The sequence below is a fragment of the Triticum dicoccoides genome, chromosome 2B (assembly GCF_002162155.2).
Source record: "Triticum dicoccoides isolate Atlit2015 ecotype Zavitan chromosome 2B, WEW_v2.0, whole genome shotgun sequence".
In the NCBI taxonomy this organism is placed as follows: Eukaryota; Viridiplantae; Streptophyta; class Magnoliopsida; order Poales; family Poaceae; genus Triticum; species Triticum dicoccoides.
Genome location: NC_041383.1, coordinates 96,069,006 through 96,093,987, shown reverse-complemented (window position 1 = coordinate 96,093,987; position 24,982 = coordinate 96,069,006). Strand labels below are relative to the sequence as shown.

The 24,982-nt window shown below is 50.3% G+C and overlaps 1 pseudogene; it reads right to left on the bottom strand.

Annotated features, from left to right (window-relative positions):
* Nucleotides 1-9,191: 9,191 nt before the first annotated feature.
* LOC119360562 lies at nucleotides 9,192-24,663 on the bottom strand (annotated as a pseudogene).
* Nucleotides 24,664-24,982: the final 319 nt, after the last annotated feature.

The following is a 24,982-nucleotide window of genomic DNA, read 5'->3' as shown; positions in this document are numbered from 1 at the left end:
AAGCCTTGAAGTAAAAGTACGCTACTACCATGATTGCTTTCACTGCCCACTACTAATCAGAAGCTTAATTAGATCTAGCAAAGGGCAATCTCTCTTGCCCATTGGGGTGCCTTTTATAGTGACTCCTACGTACCTAGCCTCATTTCTCACTCTCCACCATGGCCACTCCAGAATCACATTTCTCATAACATTTTCATGTCCTCAGTCAAGCCATGGTGTTTCATACACCATGTCACGAGCATTTTGGCAGTGATTCACACAGTTTGCACTTTGCGCCTAATTTCCCCCTGACACAACTACATGCAAAATTGCTTCACCATTTTGCACATAAGAAAGGTGTGTTTCAACCGACTGGGTAAATTGTGCCAATCTCCATTTCTTGCCTCTTTATACATAACCTATATGGGGGACAGCTAAGGAGTGCTTTGCCAGCCTCGCTTTGCCACTGATGATATACCATTGGAAATCCATTCCCCTTTGTTTAGGCAATATGCTGAACATACAGACGACCAGACTCCAAAAATGATGCACATAGAATGTACAAACCCCAGTGTAATGGATTTCCTTTTAAGATCAAAATTACTAGTGTTATGGAGGAATAGTAACGGCTTATATGAGCTGTCCATCATTTTGACTGAGGCGTGTATCGGTTGTAGGAATTGTGAACATGTGCGTGACCAAATTTTGGAATATAAATCTTATAAACTTGTATGTAGTTCTGAGCTCATTTCCTCTCTTCAAATTGACAGTTGCAGTACATGTTTTTTTTGCGGGTGAATTACAGTACCTGTTTGCCTGAATACTTTACAGCTTCGCTTGACATGGCGGAACGTGGCGGCAGAAAGCGGTGTTGTCGGCGGCAGCGCCGGAGCATGGCATAGGCGATGGGGAAGAGGGAGGTGTGGGGCAGAGGCGTGAGTGAGAGAGAGTGACAGTGAGAGCGAGCGTCGGTCGCATAGTCGACGCGTCGCTAACGGCCGCCACTTGGTCATTGTCGCCTCTTTTGCCACGTCACCGTCTGGAAGCGGGCACGACCTGTCAGATCTGTGTTAACAGAGTGAAACGGCTGACCAGTGTGATTTGCAAAAAAGAAAAAAGACTTTGTGTGTGATGCTTTCTGTAAAAAAAACCACCTTTTCCACGATGCCACAAATGTGATGGTTCTTTGCAATTCACTCCGTTTAGGAGGTGGAATCAAGTAAGCTCTTTACAGCCTTGTTTGGGATGTTGAACCAATAAGTATCCAAATCTCATGTGACATAGGCGATTGCATAGATTGGTGGTACAACGAAGCTGTGCCATCTCAGGGTGGATGGCAAGAAATGGAGAAATAAACTCAGTTTAGTGATCCGAAAATTGGTCCGGCAAGCTTGTGAGTCTTCTTGGCGGTTAGAGCATGTTTAAAATTTTGAGTCTATATACGCAGGCTTCTCAGGAAGTATGTTGGCTGATAGTTGAAGCAAAGGATAAAGATTGGTGTCTTTTCGCAATGTCTCTCATTATTTGAGCAGATGTACTGATCATAGTCTGTTGGCCATGCTCAATCAAGTAGTATTGTGGAATGACTTTCATGCCCCTAAACTTTTCATGGCGGAATACTAGTTGTGCGCAGAATGGCTGTTAAGAAGGCTCCCATTTTCAAAATTGTTGCTACATGATCTACATAACGGTTAATGGCGCCGAAAGAACCCTAAAAAACCAAAACTGAATATAAAGTTGACTACACGTAAAAGCATGCACGATTTGCACAAAACGGAAGACATACATTGCAGACACATAAAATATATCCTTTATTAAAACCAGATGATTTGATTTCATCTAGTAGCACGGTATTGTGAGAACTTTGGCTTACGGCATCGTAACCTGCTATACTCGTAATCAGCCTCCGCCTTGGTCAGATCTGCAAACGCGGACAGCTGAGACACTTGCGAAGAACCAGAATTGTTCATTTTGTACACCCGCATCGCGCTGGCCTTAAATGACCTGAACCGGCGGACCATCTCTTCACGGTCACGGGACACTTCATAATACTTGCACCAGCTCTCATACAAGGCCCACAGGGACTCCTTGGACTTGATGGAATTCTCGTCGACGAGGGGAAAGTTTGGATCATTTCCTGACTCGTAGCGGCATGATTCCATCCACTCGATGAAATTGAAATTCGTATCAACAGGGGGAAAGTTTTTGTGATCTTCTTCTGACTCGCAACCGCCTGCAGGCGGTTCAGTAGCAGGGAGTTACAATTTGATTTCAAAAAATACCATCATGTCCTCCCCCGGTGATTCTCAAAGAAAAAAAGGAGACATCATTTGTAATATTTGTTCTCAGCGGAATTAATTTGATTGAAGCTAGAGCTATTACTACGTCATGAACCATCTTAACCCGGTTTTGTGTTACTACTACGAAAACCGTATGCTTGTTAGATGTCCGGATGAATAATCAAACAGATCTGATAATTGGGAAGAAATAGTGTTCGGATTTCGGGGTATTAAATTCCGATCCAAGCAAAGATAATTTCTTTGGGTATTCAAGGTTCAGATCCAAACTCCGGAAGAGCTAGCGAAACAGGGATGGATGGATTACCTGCAGCTGCGGACATGCGACGGATGGCGCCGGCAGTCTGGGGGAGACGCGCTCCTCCGACTGAGCGGGATGCGAAGGCTGCCCGCGCGAGCTTGGACACGATGAAAGCCATGGCCTAGGGTACGCGAGGACTGAGGAGGCGGCAGAGGAGAGAACCCCCTCGATCATCACGGTTTAGTCCCAGGTTGGTTGTTTTACGGAGTCGCGGAAGAGAGGTACGCATGCATGGCCAGGGTACAATGATTTTTTTTTGACTTGATTGGTTTGCACGGCTGATTTAATGATACGTGCCTGCACCCCTTTGGATGGATTTGACCGATACTCAACAACAACAAAAAAAACAAACTTGGCGACCGCTCTGGGTCGGTTGACTAATCTGAGCGAGCGTCCGGTCACAGCGCGAGCCGTCCCATTCGTGCGCGCTTAACCGTCGGATCTGCTATCCCGCTCGTCCTCCCCCGCACGCCCAATTCAACAACCAGTCAACCACGGCTCACGTGAAAACTCGCCATCAACCAGTACTGGAAAAAGTCCAAAATAAACCTTAAAGTTATATACGAAAGCTAAACCAAACCCCGAACTCTCAATCCCGAAAATTGGCACTCTCTAATCCCGGTCCATTTTAAACCTTGACAGGACTTTGCCGGTATTTCTTAAATTGGGCCGGCCCAGTGGCACAGCCGCTCACGCGCGCGCACTAATTTGTTTTTTCATAATTTTTTCTTTTATGTTTTCCTTTTCTTTTTTCATTTTTACACATGTCTAATTTTTCTCAATACACAATGTACATTTTAACACACACATTAAATATTTGATAATCTTTGATATTTTCATATACATATGAACATTTTTAAATTAAATATTTAAAAACTTTTTTGAATACATGGTAATATTTTTTCAAATACCTGTTTTACATTTTCTTAATGACAATAATTTTTTTATAAAACTACACGAACATTCTTTCATATGGTTCAACACTTTTAAATTTGCATACACTTTTTTCAAACACATGTCACATATATTCTGTTAAGGTTATAACACATTTCTTTACAACACGCAAACATAGTCTTACATTGTACAAAAAGTATTCGTACTTTAAAATTTTGGTCAGGTTTCAGAAAAAAATTATGTTTCAGAAAGTGTTTGCACTTTAACATTTTGTTCAGGTTTTAAAAAATTGTTTATGTTTCAAAACGTGTTCTCTTTTTGAAAGTTGTTGGTTTTTTAAAAGTATTAGAATTTTTATGGCGAGTGATAAAAAAACTCGCTTTATGTCTGGTGGGCCGTCCCAGTCGAGTCCACAGCCAACAATCCGAAACATTTTTTAAAAACGTCATTTACGAAATAATTATGAAATTCCAAAAATATTATTCAAAAAATGTGACACAATTCTGAAAATCCGAAACATTTTTCATAGCATGCGAAAAACTGTTGGAATTCTGAACATTTTTTTGACAAATGTGATTTTTTTAACTTACGAACAATTTTTTAAAATGCGAATATAATTTCAGAATTCGAAATATTTTTTAAAAAACACAAAATTATTTGAATTATTGCCAAAAATATAAAACTGGAACATTTTTTAACTTCAGAACAAGTTTAGAAATGTGCGAACGTTTTTTAACTTCACGAATTATTGTTGTGTTATAGTGGGCCGGCCCAAATTATTTTCTGTGAGAGTAGTTGTTTATCCCGGCCAGGATTGTAGTATTCCCGGTGTGCCAAACAGATCTAGGGTCCAAAATAGACCGGGATTAAAAGTTCAGAGTGCCAATTTTTGGGATTCGAAGTTCAGGGTTTGATTTAGCTTTCGTCTACAACTTAAAGGTTTATTTTGGACTTTTTCCACCAGTACCAAGAGATGTAAATGGTAATCTGCTTACGGCTCAATGTGTCTATGTTCCCTGTGCTGCAAATGTGGTAACTATGAAGGCAATGGCGATGCGTGATGGATTAACCCTCGCAAATAGTTTGGAATTTCACCATGTAGAAGCGGAGTCGGATTCTCTTATCGTTATAGACTTCTGCACTGGTCAATCATGTTGGTGGGACGCTGCCTCAGCAATCTTCACAAAATGTGTGGATACTAGTGTTTCTATTGGGAAGGTTAACACTAGTAGAAAACGGTCATTAATCCCGGTTCCAGAGGGCTTTCAGTCCTGGTTCTGGAACCGGGACTAAAGAGGGTCGGGACTAAAGCCCAAAACCTTTAGCCCCGTTTCGTTTACGAACCGGGACAGAAGGGGCTCCACGTGGCCGCTGCAGGGCGTCCAGGCAGGAGGACTTTTAGTCCTGGTTAGTATTACCACCCGGGACCAAAAGGCATCCACACGTCAGCAGTTGGCAGGAGCTGGATTTTTTTTTGAGGGGGGCGGGGTCAGGGGGTTTTCTAGGGTTAATTTTGGGGTTTCATATTGTGTTAGCTAGCTAATAGAGAGAAATGTCCTCTCTTTCTCCGTGCTTGGTCGATCTAGCTACTATACATATAGAGAACTCGACACGCTAGCTAGTAAGAAAATGAAGGAACCATTAATTACAAAAGATCGTCGTGAATATATACATACAGAGATAAGTGAAGCCTCTCTTTCTTTGAGAGATTGGTCGAACAACAAGTTTTCATATATCTATCCGACGCTACTACATATGTACAATATAACATGTCTTACACTCCTTAACATCTAAAATCGGTTTTAACTTTCACATGGTATTCTCCGATTTTACGTATGACGTGGTCAAGAAAAAATCCCGTCAATTCCTCTTGAATTGCTCGCATACAATATAAGTTTAAACATTGTTATCGGTCCACTAATCAAGCGGCTCATGTGCTAGCTCAATATTGTTTTTTAGTAAGACTTCGAGTAGGTGGTCGGAGGAACCCCTAGGTTGCCTCACCACTAGGGCTGCAAAAGAGTCAAGTTCGAGTGAGTTGGCCTAGGCTCAGCTCAACTCATATTAAAATTCGAGCGAGCTCAAAATGTGCGAAGCTCAAGGCCGAGCTGCAGAAAGTGGCTTGTGCTCAGCTTGTAATGATCTCGAGTCGATCTCGAGCTAGTTTCGAGCTAAATAAGATGATTTTTAAAATCATTTTAAGGCAAATTTTAAAGCAAGATATGCCACAACAGAACCGAAAAATCACTATAAATTCGACTTATTCTTTCTCAAGTGAAAACTAGTATCTAAAAACAAGAGATCATAGATAGAAGGCGATGAAGGTGCGCCAGCTCACTTTGACGAAAATAAAAAGATATTGAACACATGGTTGGCCACGTGATGAGAATAAATTTTCTCCATACTTAATTTCCATGTTTGCTAGTAGGTAAAGTAAAGAAAAAACATCGTACATAACATATATGAAAATGAATGATCCTAATTCTTGGCAATATATATGAAGGTTATTTATTATACTTATATGATATCGAGCTATCGAGCTAAAATTGAGTGAGCCAATGTTGGCTCAAGATCGGCTCGCTTCTCGATCGAGCTACATAAGAGCAACTCCAATGGGGCGACTCATTTTATCCGTTTGGGTCATCCGGACAAAAAAGTTGGCCCAACGGGACGATCCGATCCAAACTGAGTCCAAATTTAAGCCATAAATGGATCCGCGACGGACAAAGCGGACGCTCCCGTCGCGGACTCTCGTTCGCTCGTGTCCGCCCTGGACCTACACATCAGTGACCGCACACGCTTGGTGACGAGGCCACTGCACAGGCCGCCGCCACGCTCGCCGGTGAGGCCACCTGCGCAGGCCACCGCCGCCGCTCGCCGACGAGGCCACCTACGCAGGCCGCCGCCGCCCGTTCTAAGCAGAGCGGAGCAGCAGGGCGGCACGGGGCCGGGGCATTGGAGCACGGTGGGTCCGAGTAACAGCAGGCGGGCGGCGCGGGGCCGAGGAGACCTGTGGGGAACTGCAGACTGGTGGAAGGACGCGCCCTCGAGGACGACGCGATGTCGGCCATGGCCGCTCCCGATGCGGCGGGCAGACATCGCTGGCACGGCGGCTGCGGACACGGCCGCTATAAAAGGAGGCCCCGAGCACCACCACCCACCCAAGCCTCCACTCGTGCTCACATCTCACGCACTCCTAATCTTCACTTCCTCTGCTCCTGCAACCCCTTCCCGAGCTCAGTAGCTAGCCATAGCGTGCTCCTCCTTTGCGTGTTGGCGCTGGTCTTCCTCTGCGTGCTCCTCCACGGCGACTTCGGGGAGACCCAGTGAACTGCAGATCAGGTGGAAGGACGGCGCGATGTCGGCCATGTCCTCCGCGGCGGACGACGCCATGAAGCAGCAAGCCGTGGCGGCGGCCACGACGACTGGCCCGGCCGCGTCGACGTCTCCACCGTGGTCGCGTTGTCCGCTCTGTGCGCTTGCGCTGGGTGCATCCACAGTCCGCGCATGTCCGGCTCATCCGCTAGGCGGACAGAACAGATGACCCAAACGGACAAAATACGTGTCCATCTGAGTCTTTGAGTTGGAGTTGCTTTAAAGTATTCATACTCATCTCATTTCTTTTCGAGTTGAGCTAAAATACGAGTCAATCTGGAGCGGCTCACGAGCCTCAAGCTTTTCTTGCAGCCCTATTCACCACTAAACTAGTTGATGATGTACTGATTATTTGATCTTAATAAAATTAGTCATGATGGCCTTCCCGCATTAAAAAGACGCCGCTCTGTCGTGGTTCGAGTAACAGCCTGGCCGTCTGCAGCAGCTCGAGTCCTCGTTCGTCAAGGCCCGTCGGTCGGTCTACATCCACGGTCGCCTTCGCAGCTTGGCGTCGTAGCACCCGGCAATCGTCTTCCCAACATCGGTGAGTCATGGCCGCATCATCCGGCTACTGCCGTCGTAAGGCCTTGTACAATGGGAGATGCTTAGAGGGGTGCTTAGAAAAATAACCGAAATTTTCTGAAGCACCGGTGCCTATTTCTACAGGAGAGACGCTTAGTTAAGCGTCTACCCTGTACAAATAAGCACCGGTGTTTAAAAAAAATCTGGTTTGTTTATCTAAGCATCTCCCATTTTACAAGGCCTAACAGTGGCCAGAGGTTCTCCTCATAGCATCCAGCGGTTGTCCTACCGATGTTTGCGATGGATCGGCCGCCCGATATTGATCCTTTTCCTAAACTTTAGATTTCTTTCATAACACAACCACTCATTCCGGTTGAGGGTGTTCCAACAAAAATCGACGCTACCATCCATCATATTTGGTAACATCAAGAATGAGGCTAGGCTTTGGATCGCCGCAGGCTCGAAACACTTGGGAAACATCATGCCGCGAGAGTAGAATCTATGTATCTTATCTTGCTTTTCTGTTGTGAAAGCAACTCTAAACTTCTTCTTAATTAATGGAAGAGGCAAATCTTTTACCTCCGTTTCGAAAAAATTCCGGTTGAGGGCATGTAGTTAGTACAGCCACTCATTCTTGCATAACAGTAACTTGTAGCAGTTCTGACAGCATAGATGCACGAGTGTCACGACTTGTTATTAATTATTCCAACACATTTCCGAAATTACTATTCATTGCCTGCATGCGATATGATACAATTATACCCCCACGAGAAATGACTGAAAAGTGCGAAAGTAGGCCGCCCGTACATTTCCGAAATTGCCACGATTTGCTCGACCTGTCACGGTTTGCCTAGGCTGCATTTGTATGGAGTATGGACTGGGTCGGCGAGGCTGAATGTTCCTGCAGAACCCGCTCGATCGAACGGCCTGGAGGAAGCGCTACGATTTCTTCTGGAACGGGCGAAGAGGCTGCTGAGGTTCTGGAGGATTCCGAGGAACTAGTAGTCGCAGCTGCTTCTTGCACTGTCTGTCCGGCGGCCGGCTCCGGAGGATTTCGCTCAGGTGCGCCACCGCCGTTCCCCACGAACTCATCTCGGCGCCGCTGGAGGCTCTCAAATCTCAAAAGCCAAGAACACAGCCACGGCGGAACTCTGTGGGGACTACTGGCCACACATGCGGTCAGGTTTATCAGCAGCATGAGGCACGAGACCAAGACGCTGATGAGGAACAACCCACCGAAGTTCCTGAGGTCGAGCCTGAACGACGAGTCGGTGCTGTTGTTCTTGTTCACGCAGACCCCAGGGTGCGCAAACCACTTGTTCTCGATGCGTGCAAGCTTCTCTCCCTCTGCCAGCTCCAAGATGGCGCGCGACACGTCAAGAGCTAGATGAGATCCCATGGGGAATACCTGAAATAGAGCCACAATCATTCTTGTTGCACTCCATCGTACGTACACACCTGAATATCTGATCGACCTGGATTGCTACAATTTAATTAGGGGGTGGGGAAAGAGACACATACAAATCCGAACCCGGCGCTCTTGTAGGTTGGACCGACCATGGAGTAGCCTTGGCAGTAGCGCGACAGGAAGAGCCTCAGATAGGGCATTTCGTCGAAAATCGCCGAGACCCCTCCGTTCTCTGATCCTCTCCTCAGAGCATCGGCGTACTCATCGATTGTGGTATATCCCCTTAACTTGGCCTCGTGAAAGCCCATGTCTATTAGGAAGTCGGCGATGAATGATCCCTCTTGATAGCCCACGTAGTCCCTTTCTCCCAGGACGCTTATCGTCGGTTGGAGCGGTCGAGCCGTCAACATAGACGTCAGGCTGGCCATGTAGCATGTTGTGACAATGAATGCCACAAACATCGATATGACCACCACGAGCTTCGACAGGTTGCTCTTCAGCTTCTCCTCTAAAGGTAGGTGACAATGAGTATATTAGTTTTAGTATATGTATCGGTTCAGCTAGTTTGACGATGGCCAGCAGATCGGATCAGGGAGGGAAGGATTCATCTACTATCATGCGGACTCCCGATGGATGACGATACGAGATCGAGATCACGACATTCTCGCTGGCCGCTATTTGGATGGGGATGAGCAGATCCACGCAGGTGCATGTTTTACTATTGATTATTTTCATTTTACCGTTCGTGATTGTGTGCAGGAGAGTTTGCTCGAGGAGGACCGATTGAATGTGTTGATCTTACGTCGGATTCAGAGAGTAAAGTGCCTAAGCCGGTCATCGGAGGTGAGATCGCGCTGTCTATGAGGGCTAGGGCGACTGGGGCTACTGGGGCGACTGGGGCGGCGCCCGCGCCGCCGGCGCCGATCGTTGCGGCCCAGCCATTGGCGCTGGGTGCGAGGCAGGTCGGAGGGCGGTTCTGGGTCCTAGCCGGATCTGCTGAAGGGGAGGAGGACGAGGGAGACGACGCCGGCGACTCAACCGACGAATATTCGCCTACGGCTTTCGACGTGATTTGTGAAGCTTTCAGGCCGGGGTATTCGGAGGAGGAGGTCGCCTCTATCGTTCCTGGGATCGTGCCGATTGACGATCCGGCGCGGCTGGGTCTTCTTCCGGAAGAGAACATCGAGGTGGTTCGCCGGATTGTTCATCGGAGGACGGCGAACTCTGCGATCCGGCCGTGGAAAGGTCCCATGCCAAAGGTCAGTCTTCCTAACTTAACCGTATTTGATCTTATTAAGCCGGAGTCCTGGACTTTGGTTCATCGTCGAAAATCATCTCGCCGGACTCGGGATCAAAAGCTGCCAGAGGTGACTGTCGCGGCGCTTCCGCCAGTCACGGAGACCCAGATCCGTGTGATCCGCCAGGAGCGTTTGAATTCGCTCCTGGGCCGCGACTCGAGCTCTCTGCTGGATGGGCCAAGGGGGGCTCTTGGGCCTGTATCAACTGGGTATGAGGCCCAGTTAGATCAGCCGGCGGTTGGCTTACAGAACGGGGTACGATGCCTACGTACGTCGATCGTCTGTCGCCTGGGGAAGGCTAAGGTTCTTCTCTCTAAGCCGTCGCGTCGTACGTTGCTGCCAGGGAGCGGTCGTGCTCGTCGAATCGCGCCACTCGGGAATATGGCTGGGCGCGGAACCCCGCCGGTCCTCCCGCAGGCGCAAGACCCAGCTGCGGCGGGCGGGGGTTCTGGCCGTGATGCTGGGGCGCCTAACCCTATTGCTGCCGGGGTTCGTGCCACCGCCGCCGAGGGGCCTGGCCGCGGGGGGACTACGCCACCGCCTGGACGTGGGATGCCACTGGCGGCCGTTGGTGGGCGAGCGGCTTTGGGCCGAGGGGCTGGTCGTGGTGGAGCGCCGCTGTCAGTCCCGCCCGGCGTCCGGGCTGTGCCCCCTCGTCCGGGATCTCTGCCTATGCATGCGGGGCGAGGTGATGGTGCACCGGCCGGAGCTGCTAAGGCCTTGGGGCCGGGTGAGTCACGGCCCGGGTCATCTCTTGCGGCAACCAATGCGGGCCGGGGTGCGCCTCCGCCGAGGGCTTCGGGGCGAGGGGCGGTTGCGCCAAAACCCCCGGTGCACAACGGCTCTAGACCAGCTGGGCAGACTGGTGGCGGCCGGCCGCCGCCTATTTTCGTTTCGAGACCACCACAGCAACGGTCTAACACCGCGTTGACGAGAGCTACTGGGAATGCAGACTCTTCCGTACCACCCAGAGGGCAATGGGGGGATGATGGTTATGATGCATATGGAGAGGGTCAGCACCGTGGATCGTCATCGACGGGAGGTGGTCGAGGTTATGCCTGGCAGAGCGATGGCTCTGCTGAGATGCCTTTTCTGGGCCCATCGGGAGGCTTCGTGGAGGGCGCTTCGGGACCAGACGCACGGCAGAGGGGTGGCTTCCGTGGTCGCCGTCGTGGTCGAGGGGGTGGCCGCGGTTTCCGCAGACAGCATCTGACGCAGGATTCTGTCGATCAGCAGGCTTGCGGGGGCGAGGCTGATCCCGTTCAGGCCACGACCTTGACTGGTGAGGCTATGGAGGTAGTCACGGCCCTGGCCACCGCGGAGGTTGACATGACTGATTCGGCCGATGCGGAGAACAGGTTTGAGTCGGACAGGGCTTCTAAATGGGCACGTCGGAAAGAAAAAATGCTTTGTTATCGCTGTGGTGAGAAAGGTCACTTCATTATTGAGTGTGTGGCTGAGCTATGTGACACTTGTGGTAAACCGGCCCACACCTCGGGGGATTGCCCGCTTCTTCGTGACCAGGCTCCGGCACTTATAGCATATGGAGTATATTGTGCTGATCTAATGTTTTTTGAGTCACCGGCCGCGAGAGAGACTCCGGTTCAGCCGCAGAGCTTGACTACTGCGATTGTGAAGGTGACACAGGGTGAGGTTTCTGAGGCTCAGATTGTGCACAGACTTCAGGAATTGGCACCGGGAGACTTTCTGTGGGAGCTTGTTCTCATCGAGGAGCGGGTGTTCAGAGTCGACCTACCGTCAGTTGAGGACTTATGGTGGTTGCTGAGTTTTGGGATGTGCAAGGTACCAGGAACTAATTGTATTCTGGAGTTTCAAGAGTGGAAGAAGGTGGAGCCGAAGGGGAAGCCCCTAACTCAGGTGTGGCTGCGTTTTACTGGGGCACCGTCTGAGGCTCTTTCTGATGCTCGTGTGGTGGCCAGCTTGGGTACGTTGGTTGGTAAGACAGAGAAGGTGGACATGATTTTCACCCGTGCCCATGGGGTTGCCAGACTGCGAGTGGGTATTCTGGACATTGAGTTTGTCCCTGACGTGGTAAACTGGGTGTACAGGGGTGAGGTGTTCCCCCTGGAGATTGAGTTTGAGGATGCTGAGTTGTTTGCGGATGTCGATGGTAATAATGATATGGAGACTAATGACGGAGATGATAATGCGGGGACCCGAAAGGATCCGACGGATGAGGATAATCGAGAGAGAACATCCGGGTCAGGATCAGGTGCTCAGCAACCACAGACTGGTTCAGGGGTAGAGCCGGTCACATCTCCATCGATACCTAACAACACGCTGAGGTTCGGATCTTTTCAGCCAGCGTCGGCCCCGCCCAGGCTTTGGAGCGAGAGGGTGGAGTCTGAGGATGATTTTGAGCGCTCGCTTCCGGCGCTTGATTTTCTACCTGGGAGCTCGGATGGGCGCGAGGTCGTTGCGGCACCTTCGTTACCGTCGCTGGCCGGCCGTGGGGGTCACCGTCCGGGGCAGGAGGCTTTGGACCTTCCCTCCTCGGCGCAGGTTGCTGCAACCGTTCCTCTTCTGATCAAGGAGGCTCAGGGTCACGTGGCACGGTCGGAGCCGGCTACGCCGCAGATTGTCAGCCGAGGGGGAGACAGTGTGGGGCAGGCGGCCTCACATCTCCTTTCATCGGCGCCGATCGCTGCGCCTCTTTCTGTGACGCCGCGCGGGAGCTCGAGGCAGGTGGCCCCGGGACATTCCGCGTCCTCAGCCGGGACGCCGCGCGGGAGCTCGGGGCAGGTGGCCCCGGGCCATACCGCATCCTCAACCGTGACGCCGCGCGGGAGCCCGGGGCAGGTGGCCCCGGGCCATACCGTGTTCTCAGCCGTGACGCCACGCGGGAGCCCAGGGCAGGTGGCACCGGGCCATATCGCGTCCTCACCTACTGGGATTGTCTCTCCCGTTTGCGTGACGATTGGAGCGGAAGGAGTGCTCGGGCAGGAGGCCCAGGCACAGCCTTCTCCCGCTATCCGGCCTGGGAGCCCCCCGGCGTGGCTTCCTACGAGTGGAGCTACTCGTGAGGAGGTTATTACTTTTGGTGGCATTCCGGACCCGGTCTCTGAGGGAAGACGGATGAGCTCTCGTCTCCAGGATATCCCTGAGGTTGATGACATGCAGCAGAGGTGCGCTATGAGGGCGGCCAAGCTTCGTGACGTTGAGGTCACTACGGGTATGTCAGTCAACATTTCCAATTCTATTATGCATTTTTCTTCGGAGGAGATTATTAATAATGCAAACCAAATAGGGGTTTCGTTAGGGAATACTAATTCTGAAATTAGCAATTCGGTTAATGATCTTCTTGATCTAGAGGCGGAGCGCGCCTTAGAAACCATTCGTAACATAGCGGCAGTGAAACCTATGAACGATGCTGAGATAAATGCATTGGGGGTGAGAGTGCTTGATAATTGGTGTGCAGACCTTGATCCTGCCACTAATGAGTCGGATGAGGAGGAGGTTAGTGTTGAAGTTCTTGCGAATCAACCACCGGAGACCGGTTCTGAGGACCGGATGGTGGGTAATGATAAACCAAAACGTAAGTGGAAGCGGAAGGTGTATCCCATTTCCGCGGTACGTAGGAGTGCTAGGATCCGTACGGCCAAGAAATTTCATGATGACCCATGAAAGGAATCTTTTGGAATAGCAGAGGTCTGAAGGACTTGGCTAAAAGAAGATTTCTCGCGGAGGCATCTTTGGAGCATCGATTAGATTTTATCGCTCTTTTTGAGACTGGTAGAGATAATTTTGCTCCTCAGTTTCTTTCCTCTCTTGTGGGTGGTGTGGATTTTGACTGGCATTGCCTACCTCCGCGAGGACGTTCGGGAGGAATCTTGCTAGGAGTGAGATGCGATTCCCTTGAGGTCCGGAGTGTAGTGATGGGTGACTTTGCGGTTAAGTTTCGGGTTAGGTCCAAGGTGGATGGTTTCAATTGGGCCTTGGTGTCGGTGTATGGTGCCGCACAGCCGGAGCTTAAACCGGATTTTTTGGCGGATCTAGTTCGAATTTGCGGGTCCGAGCAGCTACCGATGTTAGTTGGGGGAGATTTCAACATCATTCGGAGGAGAGAGGAGAAGAACAATGACAACTTTGACGGCAGATGGGCGTTTATGTTCAATACCATTATCGAGAGCCTAGATCTGAGGGAGATAGAGCTTTCCGGTAGAAAGTTTACCTGGGCCAATGCACTGCCTATCCCGACCTATGAAAAGCTTGATCAAGTCCTCGCGAGTGTGGAGTGGGAACAGAAGTTCCCTCTGGTTACGGTCCAGGCCCTCTCACGGGGAATATCTGATCACACACCACTGTTCGTCGACTCTGGGGAGCCGAACCATGTGGGAAACAAAAACACTTTCTCATTTGAGATGGCCTGGTTTGAACGTGAGGGGTTTATGGACCTTATTGCCAGGGAATGGGTTAAGGGAGTAGGGGGTAGGACAGCGGTTGAGCGTTGGCAGAACAAAATTAGGCATTTGAGAAGTTTCCTACGGGGATGGGCTAAGCATCTCAGCGGGGTCTACAAGATCGAGAAGGATAGGCTCCTTGATCTAATACAAGCCCTGGACATAAAGGCTGAGTCCGCGATTCTTATGCCGGCTGAGTGCCAGGCTAAAACAGAGGCGGAGAAGAGGTTGAAAGAACTTCTACGGGAAGAAGAGTTGAAGTGGGCGTTGCGAGCTAAGGTTCGGAAAGTAGTCCAAGGGGATGCCAATACTCAATTCTTTCATCTGATTGCTAATGGAAAGCACAGAAAGAAGCGGATTTTTCAACTAGAGCAGGATGAGGGTACGATCGTCGGGCAGGATAATCTCAAAACTTATATTACCGAATATTATAGGCAGCTTTTTGGACCACCGGAGGTTAACTGTGTAACACTCGATGAGTCCAGGACTGAGGATGTACCTCAACTGTCCAATGCCGACAATGATATCCTACTTGCCCCGTTCTCGGAGAAGGAGGTTTTTGATGCGATTGCACAAATGAAAAACAATAAGGCTCCCGGACCGGATGGGTTCCCGGCCGAGTTTTATAAAAAGTGCTGGCATTTTATTAAGGGGGACCTGTTACCTATGTTTCACGATCTCTTCTCTGGACAGCTTCAATTATTTAAATTGAATTTTGGAACTATTACATTGCTCCCTAAGAAATCGGAGGCTGTGAGGATTGAGCAGTTCAGGCCGATTTGCCTTCTCAATGTGAGTTTCAAAATCTTTACCAAAGTCGGGACCATTAGGCTCTCACAGATTGCGTATTCTGTGGTGCAATAATCCCAAACTGCTTTCATGTCGGACAGAAACATCCTTGAAGGGGTGGTTGTCCTCCATGAAACGCTCCATGAAATTCACTCCAAAAAATTAGATGGGGTAATTTTTAAGGTGGATTTCGAAAAAGCGTATGATAAGGTCAAGTGGCCGTTTCTCCAACAGGCTCTGCGTATGAAAGGTTTCGACGAGGCATGGCGCCGGCAAGTCGAATCATTTACGCAAAAAGGAAGTGTGGGAATTAGAGTGAATGACGATATAGGTCATTATTTCCAGACTCATAAAGGCCTCAGGCAAGGAGATCCAATGTCCCCTATCCTGTTTAACATTGTGGTGGATATGTTAGCAATCTTGATAGGAAGGGCTAAGGACAATGGTCAAGTGGGTGGTTTGGTTCCTCATCTTGTTGATGGAGGTGTATCCATCCTTCAATACGCAGATGACACAATCATCTTTATGGAGCACGATTTGGCCAAGGCGAGAAATATGAAGCTGTTGTTATGCCTATTCGAACAATTATCTGGGTTAAAGATTAACTTTCATAAGAGCGAGCTGTTCTGCTTTGGTAGAGCTAATGACGAACAGGAGTCTTATAGACAATTGTTTGGATGTGAGTTGGGGAGCTTGCCATTCTCTTATCTTGGTATTCCCATTCATCATCGAAGGCTGACAAACAGAGAGTGGAAGTGTATTAAGGACCGATTTGAGAAGAAACTGAGTTGCTGGAAGGGTAAACTCATGTCATACGGAGGCCGACTAATCTTGATTAACTCGGTGCTCACGAGTATGCTTATGTTTCTCTTATCGTTCTTTGAGGTCCCAGTGGGTGTGAGGAAAAGACTGGACTTCTATAGATCACGTTTCTTCTGGCAGGGTGATGAACTTAAAAGGAAATACAGGCTTGCTAAATGGGATATTATCTGTCGACCGAAAGACCAAGGAGGGCTTGGTATTGAGAATCTTGAGGTTAAGAACAGATGCCTTCTCAGCAAGTGGCTCTGGAAGCTTGCCTCTGGGACTGACGCCATGTGGGCACAGATCCTTCGTAGCAAGTACCTTCATTCTAGAACCTTGTCTCAGGTAACGGTTAGGCCGACTGACTCGCATTTCTGGAGAGGACTAATGAAAGTCAAACAATTATTCTTTAATAGGACTAGAGTCGTACTTGGAGACGGGGTTACTACACGTTTCTGGGAGGATACTTGGCTTGGCGATTCACCCTTGGCCGTTCAATATCCGTCTTTATATTGTATTGCTCAACGACGTGAGGTGTCAGTGGCGACGGTATTTCAGTCTATCCCCCTCAATATTCACTTTAGACGAGCGCTTGCGGGCAATCGGTGGGAGGTTTGGCTCCATTTAGTTAGGAGACTGATGGAGGTTCAACTTTCTGACCAACCTGATGAATTACGCTGGAGTTTGACTAGGTCTGGAATATTTATAGTTAAGTCAATGTATATTGATGTCATTAATGTGAGTTCCATTCCAACTTCCAAGAACGTCTGGGATGTCAAAGTTCCTTTGAAAATAAAAGTGTTTATGTGGTTTGTTCATAAACAAGTGATTCTAACAAAGGACAACCTATTAAAGCGTAATTGGACAGGACCTACTAGGTGTAGTTTCTGTGACCAGGACGAGACGATTAAGCATCTCTTTTTTGATTGCCCGCTGGCCAAGGTTCTTTGGCGGACGGTTCACATTACTTTCAATATCACTCCACCCAATACTGTTAATGCGCCATTTGGGAGTTGGCTTAATGGGTTTGAGACTAATTTAGCAAGACATATTCGGGTTGGAATTAACGCTTTGTTGTGGACCATCTGGCTTTGCAGAAATGATTTGGTGTTTAACAGATCATCACGGGTTCATTTTTTGCAGGTTATTTTCCGAGCTACGGCACTAATCCGGTCGTGGTCGCCACTCACTACGATGGAGGCCAGGGAGCATTTGGTTACTGCGTGTATCCGATGGGAGACGGTAACTCGGGATATCTTCAACCGGTTTGGATGGCGGTCATGTAATAGGATAGGAAATTAGTTTACCTGTCTTATTCTAGCCAGCCGGTTGTGGCGCATTGTTCTTGGCTAGTATGTGTTTCTAGCCTTTTGCGCTCTGTGTGAGCTGCCTTTTATCTTCAGATTTGAGACTTTCGAACCTTTTGGACACCTATTTAGTTAATAAAGAGGGCCGTATGCATCGCTAGATGCAGAGGCCGGGGAAACACCCTTTTCGAAAAAATGTATCGGTTCAGCTATATATATATACATGTTGCATGTTTTGGTTTATACTTTGGGAGAAGACTAGAGTTGAGAATGCACTGAAGAACCGGAACGCGACTTGCTTCCAAGTCATGTATGGGAAATCAGGGTTGGATTCGCGCTCGATCGCCCACACAATGAAGCTGGAGAAGAAGAAGAGCGCAATGCAGGTGAGCCAGAGTAATGGCGTTAATGGCTTCACAAAAATCCACATGCTGTTGCTTTTGTCCTCCTCTGCCACGATCATCGACCACCCAGATTCAGCGAATGGCACCGTGAAAGAAACAAGCTTCATCCGGCTCGCTGTTATCGTCATGTCTGCAACCACCGCGTCGACTTTCTGCAACAATGAATCGCAGTTCAATTGATTGCACTACACAAGTAGCTTATGTCCCTCGCAAAAAAGAAAACACTCCTCTGTTTCAAAATACTTGAAGTTTTAGGTTTGTTCCAAGTTAAATACATTTAACATTAATCTAGTTCGTATTAAATATACCTATGAATTTAAGAATTTCGGAACAAAGGGAATACGTAGCTTATATCATGGGATTTGCACTCACATTTTCATGCACCAGGTTGACAAGCGTGTCGTAAGACTCGGAGTTATCGTTGACTGGCACGTACTGATACGCGACTGGATGGGCCAATTTCGCCGTGGCTGCATGGAATACGTCGATGCAGTAGCCGGTGATAATTTCTCTTCCCGTCCTTGGATCGCCGGAAATGTTCACAAATTGGCTGAATCCACGCTTCACCAGGACAGCCACGCGAAGCGGACGCCCATTTGGGGACTCGCTCCACCCTACCGGAACAACCGCCGTTTCACCTGGCCAAAGGATTTGCTTCAGCTCCTTGCCACTCCTGGGGTACAAACTTGTTGAGATCCCAAACTCCGGCGTCCAAAACCCGACCGTCCTCGCTCCGGCGCCTATGATATTCACGATCTCGTATGTTGCTGGGATCTGCCGCTGCCCATCGACCAGCCTGAAACTTCCAGCCAGGCCATGGAACCTGGTGCTGAGCACGGCATCGGCAAGTCCCGTTCCAGCTGCGTGCGTCGTCGTTCGGAAGGACCTGTCGGCCGCCGTGGTGGTTGCCCATGCCGTGTCATACAACCAGAGTAGCCACACCGGCACGCTCACGGTGTCATGGGTAGCCGGGTTCTCCTGCCGAAACCTCTGCTTGAACCGTCTTGAGAAGTTTCTAACTTGCTCCGTTGCCTGCACGTGGACCCGCAGGCTGACGACCCCCTGCAGGCAGTCGAGGTCGCCGGGGCTGAGACTGTCCGCCGCATCGCCCACGGCGGACGTGGCGATCTAGACGTACCCCTCCGACATCATGCCGGCGGCCATGGCCCGGCGGAAGAGGCGCACTGTTAGACTGTATTTACATGTGTATATTGTAACGTTGTATACCACCTCATTATATATATATGTGATAGGCCACCCCTAGAGGGTTGTGCCGGTTCCCCCCAAAGCCTATTGTCTTACATGGTATCACGCTAGGTTACGTCCGCTTCCTCCTAAAAACCCTAAACCGCCGCCGCCGCGCCCGCCGTCGCCGTCGCCCGACTGCTATGACGTCCGCCGCTGCGTCCGGCTCCACCGCCACTGGTTTTCTGCCGGCCTCCCTCGCGGCACTTCTCTCGAGGCCGCTGGATGCCGCCTCCCTTCAGGCGCCGATCGGGACATGGAGCGTCGGCTCCCTCTTCGCGCTCCCGCCGGCTGCTACTTCGCCCGGGCAGGCGCTTGTGGCCCACACCGCCGCCGCCCCGTCAACCGCGGCTGTCGCGCCCTCGGCCACTGCGCCGCTGGTGGCGGAGGACGTCACGCTGGCAGGCTTCGCGGCGTCAACCGCGGCCATCGCGCCCTCTGTCACCGCGCCGGCTGCCCCTCTGACTGTCTCCACGGTGGTCTCACCTCAGCCAGTCTCCTCGATGGGATCGCAGCCGCCGCCGCCGTTTCACTTCGGCCATCTCATCACCATCAAGTTGTCGTCGGACAATTACATCTTCTGGCGCGCGCAGGTTCTTCCGCTTCTTGGGAGTCACTATCTGCTTGGCTATGTCGACGGCTCTCTCCCTTGCCCTCCTGCGCTGGTTGACAGCGTGCACGGTCCGGTCTATAATCCGGCTCACCGTGTCTGGACAGGGCAGGATCAGGCGAACCTCTCCTCCATCCAGGGGTCGCTCTCTCCGGCCGTTGCTGGGCTTGTTGTCTTCGCCAAGACGTCCCACGAGGCATGGACTATTCTTGAGCGCTCGTTTGCGGCACAGTCGCAGGCTCGTGTATCTGGGCTCCGTCGCCAACTTGGGGAGTGTCAAAAGCTTGACTCCACCGCCACTGAGTTCTACAACAAAGTCAAGAGTCTCGCCGACACGCTGGCCTCCATTGGACAGCCCCTCACCGACTCCGAGTTCAACTCGTTTATTGTCAATGGTCTTGATGAGGAGTATGACGCCCTAGTCGAGATCATCAATGAGAGAGGCAACTCCACGCCCATGCCAGCACACGAGGTCTTTTCACGCCTCCTGCTTACTGAGCAACGAGTCGAGACGCGCCGATCCAGGGGCAACGGCGCCCTCTCGGCAAACGCCGCCACCAAGGATGGTCGCTCCTCTGCTTCATCCAGGGCTCCTTCGGGGCAGTCACCACCACCCGCCTCGGCCCCTCCTCCTACTGCGACGCTACCAGGGGCTGGCGGTCCACGTGTGTGCCAGCTTTGTGGTCGCGATGGGCACTGGGCCTCGAAGTGTCACAAGCGCTTCCAGCGGGGTTTTCTTGGTCTCGGCAATGACGGGAAGGATACACGCAACTTTGCTCGTCAGGTCGCCATGGCTGATCGTCCGCCGCCGCAGAAGCCACAGGGACACACTCAGCCCTACTCCATTGATCCCCACTGGTACATGGACTCTGGGGCGACAGAGCACCTGACCAGTGAGATGGGGAAGCTTCACACTCGTGAACCCTACCATGGCTCCGACAAGATCCACACCGCCAATGGAGCAGGTATGCACATCTCTCATATTGGTCAAGCATCACTTCTCACTAGACATGCCAATAGGAGTCTTCAACTTCGCAATGTTCTTCGAGTTCCATCTGTGACACGTAATCTTCTTTCAGTTCCTAAACTCACTCGTGATAATAATGTGCTTTGTGAATTTCATCCTTTTGATCTTTTTATTAAGGATCGGGGCACGAGGGACATTCTTCTTAGTGGGCGGCTCTGCTAAGGTCTCTATCGTCTGGAGCATCCTGGCGTCGCTTGCGTCTTTAGTGGAGTTCGGGTATCTCCGTCACAGTGGCATGCTCGTCTTGGTCACCCGGCCACACCTATTGTCCGGCATGTTTTGCGTCGTCATGAGCTTCCTAGTGTCTCTAGTAATAAATATGTAGCAGTGTGTGATGCTTGTCAGCAGGGGAAGAGTCATCAACTTCCTTTTTCGGAGTCCAGTCGTGAGGTGAAACATCCTTTAGAACTTGTGTTTTCAGATGTATGGGGTCCTGCTCAGACTTCTGTTAGTGGTCATAATTACTATATCAGTTTTGTTGATGCTTACAGCCGCTTTACCTGGCTTTATCTTATCAAACGTAAATCTGATGTGTTTGACATTTTTGTTCAGTTCCAAAAACATGTTGAACGCCTTCTCAAGCACAAAATTGTTCATGTTCAGTCGGACTGGGGTGGCTAGTATCGCAACCTCAACTCCTTCTTTCAGTCGCTTGGGATCACTCACCGTTTAGCATGTCCACATACACATCAGCAGAATGGTTCAGTAGAACGTAAGCATCGTCACATTGTTGAAGCTGGTCTGACTCTTTTGGCCCATGCATCTGTTCCGTTTCGTTTTTGGAGTGATGCTTTCACCACTGCATGTTTTCTCATCAATCGTACTCCCACTCGTGTTTTGAATATGAAGACTCCCATTGAAGTTCTCCTTAATGAACAACCGGACTACACCTTTCTCAAGGTGTTTGGGTGTGCTTGCTGGCCCCATCTCCGTCCATATAACAAGCGTAAGCTCGAGTTTCGTTCCAAGAAGTGTGTTTTTCTTGGTTATAGCTCTCTTCATAAAGGATACAAATGTCTTCATGTGCCCACTAATCGTGTCTACATCTCTCGGGATGTTGTGTTTGATGAGCATGTTTTTCCCTTTGCCAAACTCCATGTGTCCACTATCGAGCCACCTGTCATGCATTCATCCTCTGTTGCTTCTGACCAATTTGATGATGTTGCATATTCTCCTCTATTGTTGCCTAACCATGGTGCAGGCACTGGTCGTGGGGCTCGTTTGGAGATTCTGGAAGTGCCATCTTCCTCTTCGTCGCCATCGCCTTCATCCTCGGCACCTTCTGTTGTGCATGAGGAGCACATGGCGCCCCTGCATGGCCTCGGTTTCCGTGCTCATGCACGGCCGATCGACGTCCTGGCCCGGTCGCCTCTGGCTTCTGGGCTGCCTTCGCCATCGTCGCGCCCTGCAACCCCGCCGACTGGGCCGGCCTCCTCGGTCCCCGTCTCGCCCAGGGCGTCGGGGCAGTCATCACCAGGCCTGGCCTCGTCCGCCCCTGCCTCGCCCAGGGTGTCTGGGCCCTTCTCATCAGGGCCGGCCTCGCCTGCTCTCGCCTCGCTAAGGCCGTCTGGGCCGGTGTCACCGGAGCTGGCCTCGCCCACTCTCGGTTCGCCCATGGCCTCTGAGCCCCTGTCATCGGGCCAGTCTTCGCCATGCAGCCCGGAGTCGTCTGTCCCGAGCTCGCCTGAGGTGATTCCTGCATCTCCGGCGACCGTCACGTCTCCGTCACCTTCGCCTCCGCCGGCTCCTGCTGCTGCTCTACGTCCACATACGCGCAGTCGGAGTGGCATTTTTCAGCCTAAGCAACGTCACGATGGCACAGTTGCTTGGTTAGCGGCGTGCATGTCTGCTGCTCTCGCAGATCCATCCTCTGAGCCACGCACGTATCAAGCTGCTATGCGCATTCCTCATTGGAGAGAGGCCATGGAGCAGGAGTATCAAGCGCTTCTTCGCAATCAGACATGGACTCTTGTTCCTCCACAATCACGGGTAAATGTCATTGATTCCAAATGGGTTTTCAAAGTGAAGAGGCATTCTGATGGGTCCATTGAGCGCTATAAGGCTCGTCTGGTTGCTCGTGGTTTTCGACAGCGCTTTGGACTTGACTATGAAGACACCTTCAGTCCAGTGGTCAAGCCTACTACCATCAGACTTCTTCTCTCTCTGGCTGTTACTCGAGGTTGGTTTCTTCGTCAGCTTGATGTTCAAAATGCTTTTCTTCATGGTGTCTTGGCGGAGGAGGTTTACATGCGCCAGCCTCCGGGTTTCTCTGATCCGGATCGCCCTGATCATCTCTGTCGTCTGTCCAAGGCAATTTATGGTCTGAAGCAGGCTCCTCGTGCTTGGCATGCTCGTCTTGCAATGGCTCTTCGTGCTCATGGTTTTGCATCATCAACTGCTGACTCCTCATTGTTTCTTCTTCAAAGGCCTGAGGTTACTATGTACTTGTTGGTCTATGTAGATGATATCATTTTGGTCAGCTCCTCTCAGTCGGCTGCTACTGCGCTTGTTCGCTCACTTGGTGCTGATTTTGCAGTCAAGGACCTTGGGAAGCTTCATTACTTTCTTGGTGTGGAGGTTACTTCTCGTGCTGCTGGCCTTGTTATGACGCAGAAGAAGTACTCTCTGGATTTGTTGCAGCGAGCTGGGATGCTTAAGTGCAAACCGACGACTACACCCATGTCTACCACTGATAAGCTCAATGCTGTTGATGGTGTGCTTCTTTCTTCTTCTGATGCGACAGAGTACAGGAGTATTGTTGGTGGGCTCCAGTACTTGACGATCACGCGACCAGACATTTCCTATGCTGTTAACCGAGTCTGCCAGTATCTGCAGTCACCCCGTGACACTCATTGGTCTGCTGTTAAGCGGATTTTGCGCTATATTCGTTTCACGGTGGCTCATGGTTTGCATATTCGGCCGTCTGACTCTGGTTGTCTTTCAGCATATTCTGATGCAGATTGGGCTGGCAATCCGGATGACAGGCGATCCACGGGGGGTTATGTTGTCTTCTTTGGCTCTAACCTGATTGCCTGGAGTGCTCGGAAACAGGCTACTGTCTCGCGTAGCAGTACTGAGGCTGAGTATAAGGCTGTGGCCAATGCCACATCAGAGATCATCTGGGTACAGTCCTTGCTTCAGGAGTTAAGTATACCCCAATCACAGCCTCCTGTTCTTTGGTGTGATAACATCGGTGCTACATACCTTTCTGCAAATCCGGTATTCCATGCCCGAATGAAACACATTGAAGTTGACTATCACTTTGTGCGTGAACGTGTCTCTCAGAAGCAACTACATATCAAGTTTATTTCTTCCAAGGATCAACTTGCTGACATCTTCACCAAGCCATTACCTTTGCCACAGTTTGAGACTTGCAGGCGCAATCTTACCCTTCTAGATTCATTAGAAAGTGGCTAAGATTGAGGGAGGGTGTTAGACTGTATTTACATGTGTATATTGTAACGTTGTATACCACCTCATTATATATATATATATATGTGATAGGCCACCCCTAGAGGGTTGTGCCGGTTCCCTCCAAAGCCTATTGTCTTACACGCACAGCCAGAGCGGAAGTCACATGCACGACGACCACCCGCGCCGGCATGTTCTTCACTGCAAGAAACACTACGTCGAGGCGGCTGTCTGTCGCGTCGGCTGGCACAGCCACGCTGTCCATTATGCCGCGTACGCGGTGCCCGTGCCCGTGCCCCTGGAACTCGTGGACCAATGCCGAGACAATGCTGATGCCGTAGGTGGACTCCTCGAGTAGCAGGACGGCCGCGCGCCATTGGAATGCCTCAAGGATGGATGCAACGGGCGCGGCCTGGGAGTTGGTGTTGGCTGCACTGTGCACAAAGAAACGTGCCTGCGACGGAATTGATGCCAGCGAGGTGGCCGAGAAGGAAAGGATCGGGATGCTGCTGCGCTTCGCGAGGTTGGCGAATAGCTCGGCTTCAGGTGATGTCTCTGGCGAGATGACCATGGCTTGAACCTTTCCGTTCATGAGCTCATCAGCCGCAGAAACATGCATATGACCAAAAATAAGAATGGCTGGATAAAAAAAATCTAAGTCAGCTATTTACCTAAAAAATATAATCCATGTCAGCTAGGAAAAATCGATTAAAACCCAAACTGCATTGGATACCTACAAAGAGTGAGACAACAAAATACAAGTGCTAAGAAGGCTCTCCTCCTTTTCCCAACTAAATGAATCATGCACCACTGAGCGGTGTGCAAGTGACGGAATATGGCCCCTACATCCAAAAACTATCCAAGCATAGAAAAACCAAGTTCGGTCACAA